Source organism: Panicum virgatum, chromosome 6N (assembly GCF_016808335.1).
Source record: "Panicum virgatum strain AP13 chromosome 6N, P.virgatum_v5, whole genome shotgun sequence".
NCBI classification, from domain to species: Eukaryota; Viridiplantae; Streptophyta; class Magnoliopsida; order Poales; family Poaceae; genus Panicum; species Panicum virgatum.
The window spans coordinates 11,221,908-11,227,907 of record NC_053150.1 but is presented as its reverse complement, the minus strand read 5'-3'; positions in this window follow the sequence as shown (position 1 = coordinate 11,227,907).

The window sequence follows — 6,000 nt, the reverse complement described above, 5'->3', positions numbered from 1 at the left end:
CTATTTCATCTGCTTTGTGGTACATACGAATCTTTAAATCCAGTACTAAGCTTTCCTGAATCTCTAAAGATTTGGCACAAGCTGTGTACTCGATAGAAAGAAAATCTTATAAACACTAAGCAGATCTACTAGTCGAGTGCATATTAAATGCCAAAGACTAACCTTTTTTAGATTGGGAAAGCTTCTTCAGCTTCCCCTCAAGAGCAGTCTTCTCAGACGTGATTGTTTTAACCCTCTCTTTGAGAGCATTTAGCTCTATCTCATCTGGAGACTGGACATTCATTCGTCCCAGTGCTTCCTGCAAAACAAAAAGATCAGAATACTACTCGATCTACTCCAAAAGTACTCGAAGTATTCGACTACATACTTCTAGCAGCTTGACAACTAACTCCACATTCTCTCTTGGCAAATTGCTTCCCGATGTGACCTGGGAAGCACTCACCACCACCTCTGTAACAGCCCTCTTGGGCACTTCTTCAATTTTTCCTACAGTATTCCCTGTGACTTGGGAATCTAAAAGAAGAACATGCTACTTAAATTACAACAAGGGCAAATAAAAGGATACTTTTCCTACAAGGCACTACAAGCTTACCTGCAGGGGTCTCCGTAGGCTGTTTATTATCGCCTCCCTCAGGAAGCTTCTCGTCTTCTCCTTCTTCCGAAAGCTTGCCGCTTCCACCACCTTCCGGGGTCTCCTCGTTGGCCCTTTCAGAATGGGGTAAAGGAGAATCCAGAAGCATGGAGTCGACCATAGCCTCCACATCACGAGCACTCATATAGGGAGTATTCGGGGGCTTCCCCAGCTCCAGCTAAGAAGCCGAGTGGCTCTCAGCCCCCACATCCTCTCCCAGGACCGCATCTCTGCAAAGACAAAGTAGTTACAAACTATTAATTCAAAACAGATCCTACGTATATAAGTTCTAAATAACTTACGCAGGAGCTCTTATGAGGGCAAACCCCTTGACGCCAAATTTGCGGGTAGGCTTCGTGATCACGGCCAGCTTACCCGCATCGACAGTCTTATTTATATCGGAACTACTCACTGAAGGAGCAGCCCCGATCCCACTTGATGGGTCCACTGTGGTTGAGGGGACAGTTTGTACCACCATAGTATCATCCCCCGATGATAAGGTCCGTGTCATCTTAGCCGCTGGACTTAGAAAAGCAAAAACACAAATCAGAACTTGCAAATCGACATCTAGAAAGTACTCGATTGCAAATATAACTAGCTACTCACCAGTCGCTAGTAGTTTTGGAGGAGCTGCTACACTAACTCGCCACTGACCGAGTACTCCTCAGGCGCTTGGTCTGGGCATCAGCACTTGGAGTGGGGCTGTGCTCCCCATCACTCCTTTCTCCAGACGCTGCCTCATCTGCACAATCAAGTCTGGACATCAGTACTACTTATATGAAATCTCATATGAGCATACTAAGATTTGATTAACAGATCGAGGAAATTGGAGGAACAAAAGGGTGAATAAATGCCTGGTAGCGAAGGACTACTCTTAAAGCGATCCACGTCCTCCTACAAAAAGAAAATCCACAGATTGTTTCACACGCATAAACTGGTGGAAACCCTAAGAGGAGGATGGGGAACGACAAGGAATATGAACTTTGGATCTGGGAGCTTGAGAGCGAAAGATAGATCTAAAGCAGTAAAAACTAGTGACGGCCGGTGGGGTAAAACCTAAGTCACCTTTTCATTTGATAATGATGGTGGCAAACATGGTAAAAACACCCAACAGGCCAACAGTCCATTGTAAATCGCGGAAAAAACAGGATTTAAAAGAGATATTCCTTTTTCTGAGACTACATTCTGAAAAAGAAAACACTCACATCCCTAGTCGCCTACTCGACATCCTTTCCCTTAACTGGGATTACATTCCAAAACAAGGATAAGTACTCGACACAGTACAACTACTCGACATTACAACTCGATTACTTTTTATTACATAACTTTACAAAATGACTCGAGTCTGCACGCACACTTCTTGGCTTCCTAAGAAACATGCTGCAGTTAGATCGGCCCGAGGCCGTGTCAAAGTACAAACTTAGTATTCCCATTTCGGGAATAAAGATATTCATATTCAGGGAGATAAGCTACAAGAGTATGGAGGCATATTACAATAATCACCTCACAAGTCCTCTTGTACCATCTTGCTGAGAAATTTCGCTTTCTCCCTAAACACTTTGTGGCAAGATCAAGCTTTCCTGCCAGAGATGTTAGTTCTTGGGCACCTAGAAACAGGCAACCCTAAGGATGTGACACAACAAGACTCAACCCAGTGACCCCAAAACTGCCTCATTGGGAGATGCAAGGACATGATGTCCAGCATGGATCCGACAAGGGCATTAGGGGTGCAGGAGGAGGCAGCGGAGACTTCTCTTGTCACTCGCAAGTTCTCTTCTAGCATTTTTTGTTGGAAGGAACTACACAAATCTCAGGAGGGCGAGAGCAAGAACACCAAGGAAAAGTCATAGTCGCTACACTTTTGTGCTTCTGTCAAAGGCCTCTCCCCTGACTTTTATAGCCACAAAGGGGCTTACTCAGGAGAACCCGTGAACCAACAGTGCACGTTTCACAGACACATTCATGGCAGCATTCACGGACGCAGTCAAAGTTGAAATAATGCAGATTCTCCAAACAGTAACGTCCAACGTGAGCATTGAATAAAGAGCCGTACATCCCGGGTTTTATTCCTGAGGTTATTTCGGGTGCAATCAGTATGGCAGATCCAATTGTATTATTTTTCTGGGATTTTACCCGAAAAAGAGGTCTTTTCGGATTTCGGATCTGATGAATCCTGCAAATAATCTGAAGGATAAAATATGATGCCACGACTTAAATCCTTAATTCCAAATCTACGCTCGGGGCTACTCGCAACAAAAGGGATTTAGATTTAAGGCTCGGGGCTGCTGGATATAGGCATCAGAGATTTATTTTTCAATTTTTTTGGAAAATAGACTGAAGTGACCCTCAGCCTGATTCTGCGATTCAACCTAAGGCTAGGGGGATACTCCATATGGAGCGCGAGTACTTCGCGCACCATATATGATCAAGATTTTGGGGCTTGAGCACCTCACAGCCTCGAAGCAAACGGAAGTACTTGAAGGACTACTCGATGTATCTAAAGGAAGGAACAGAAGCAACCAGGAGGATGTTCTGATTATTTGAAGAACTCAAAGACTCCCTGCCAAGTACTCGATGCCTGCAGAACTCGGCTACGAAGAGCTCGGGGGCTTGTCAGACCCGGGGCAGCGGGACTGCTTATAGGCATAGATTGTTCTAGAGTAAGGGATATCTCATGGATGTACCTTACCTCTTTTGTAACTACTCGAATAGACGTAGAACTAACTGCAGTACAAAGGAAACTACCCGATTGTGTTGTAGTAGGACTCCAACTGTACTCAGCTAGGACTTTCCATGTAACCCTGTCCCCCCGGATATATAAGGGCGGGCAGGGACCCCCCTCCAAACAATGATCAACACCTAAGGCAATACAAACCACACAGGATGTAGGGTATTACACAAACTCGTGGCCCGAACCTATCTAAATCTTTGTGTTCCTTGTACCATCGAGTTCTAGAGCAGTCGATCCCTACCTACAAACCCTACTGCTAAGGGTATCCTTGAGCAGGCTTGGCGGTAAACACCGATAGAGTTTTCTACTCCTTTTTTATCTTTTATTTCAAGGTCAAATTCTTGGGGTAGAAGGATCCATCGTATCAAGCGGGGTTTAGTATCTTTCTTAGTAAGCAGGTATTTCAATGCAGCATGATCGGTGTAAACAACGATCTTAGCTCCTACTAAGTAAGATCTAAACTTGTCTATAGCAAAGACAATGGCTAGGAGCTCTTTTTCAGTGGTAGCATAGTTTAGTTGAGCTCCTGTCAAAGTCTTGCTAGCGTAAGAGATCGCGTGATGCTTCTTGTCCTTAGTTTGGCCGAGAACGGCCCCTACGGCATAGTCACTAGCATCACACATGATCTCAAATTGAAGCATGTAATCTGGGGGTTGGATGATCGGCGCTGAGATGAGTGCCTTTTTGAGGGTGTGAAAGGCAGCGAAACACTCATCGGTGAAGTCAAAGGGTGCATCCTTAGCTAAGAGGCTCGTGAGGGGTCTAGCAATCTGAGAAAAATCTTTGATGAAATGGCGATAGAACCTAGCATGGCCTAGGAAGCTACGGATTCCCTTGACATTGATAGGAGGTGGAAGCTTTTCTATTATTTCAATCTTGGCTCTATCCACCTCTATCCCTCGTTCAGATACAAGGTGCCCTAAGACGATTCCTTCGCAAACCATGAAATGGCACTTTTCCCAATTAAGTACCAAATCTTTTTCATGACATCATTGCAAGACCTTGTCTAGATTCTCAAGACAGTGATCAAAAGTTTTCCCATAGACGGAGAAGTCGCCCATGAAAACTTCCATGATTTCCTCAATCATGTCTGAGAAAATAGATATCATGCACCTTTGAAAAGATGCGGGTGCATTACACAACCCGAACGACATCCTATGATAGGCATAGGTTCCATAAGGGCATGTGAAAGTGGTCTTGTTTTGATCATCGGGATGGATGGGGATTTGGTGATAACCAGAATACCCATCGAGGAAACAAAAGAAAGAATGGTTTGCAAGCTGTTCCAACATTTCATCAATGAAGGGCAGCAGAAAATGATCCTTCTTTGTAGCCTTGTTAAGTTTCCTATAGTTATTGCACATCCTCCACCCAGTGGGGAGACGTTGAGCAATTAGCTCATTCTTGTCATTAGCAACGACTATCATCCCTCCCTTCTTAGGCACTACCTGAATGGGACTAACCCACTCACTATACGGCACGGGGTAGATAATCCCAACGTCTAGGAGTTTCAGGACCTCCTTCTTGACAACCTTCCTCATCACATTATTAAACCTCCTCTGAGGTTCCCTCGAAGGTGTGATAGTGGAATCCAAGGGGATGCGATGAGTACAAAGAGCCGGACTAATTCCCTTGAGATCTTGAAGGGAATATCCCAGAACAGTCCGGTGTTTCTCGAGGACGGTGATGAGTCTCGCGGATTCTTCTTCTGAGAGTTTGTCACTAATGATTACTGGGGACTCGGTATCACCATGGAGGAAGGCATAACGGAGGCTTGTGGGCAAGGGCTTTAACTTGATCGGAGGTCTACGGGGAGTCTCGAACTCAGGTAGATCTACGTGTTCGGCGGAATCATCCTCCTCCTCGATGAATTTTTTAGCGTCCTTTTCGAGGAGGGATTCCGGTGAGTCAATAGGGAGGATCCCTTTTACGTCTTCAATTGGTTCAGAGTCTAGGGTTGGTTCTGCCCTGGAGTTTGTGGCCCTAGTGATTTGGACATAAATGGTTTCCTTCCCTAGACGGACATCGATCTTACCATGAGTCGGGGCATCCATGAGCAATTTCTCGATAGGGTGCCCGATCAAGAGATTGAAGTCTCGGACATCGAAGATGTGAAAGTCTAGGATTACATCGATGTCCTCGTGCCTAATAGACACATTCTCCAGAAGAAGCCCAAAAGGATTTGTCGGTTTGAACCAAAGGCAAATTTTCCAAAAGGTAGAACGCACATTCTTCTAAGATGGTGTTGGCCTCGATAGTAGGACTATAGAGGGTGTTTACCAGAGTTCCACTTATGATGCAAGGAATAGTTGAAGGAGGAGAGCTAATCCGAAGAATTTTTTATGAGAGCTCAAGCTCTCTCAACCACTCACTGCTCATAATGGACGTTAGCTTCTTAACAGTTTCTCTACGGATGGAAGCTTCTATAGGATATGTGGAAGCAACGGGAACTAGTGGTTTCCTCTTGCAAAAATAATTCGAGGTGTTCCTGGGATCTTCAAAAAGGTCATCCTCGAATTTGAAAGGGAGTTCTAGAGATTGAATTTCTTATTTCTCCGGAATTCCAAATTCGGGAGAGGATTCTAGAGCTGAATCTGAGGTTGAAGGGAGTGGAAGATCGGATTCGGCTACTAGATTA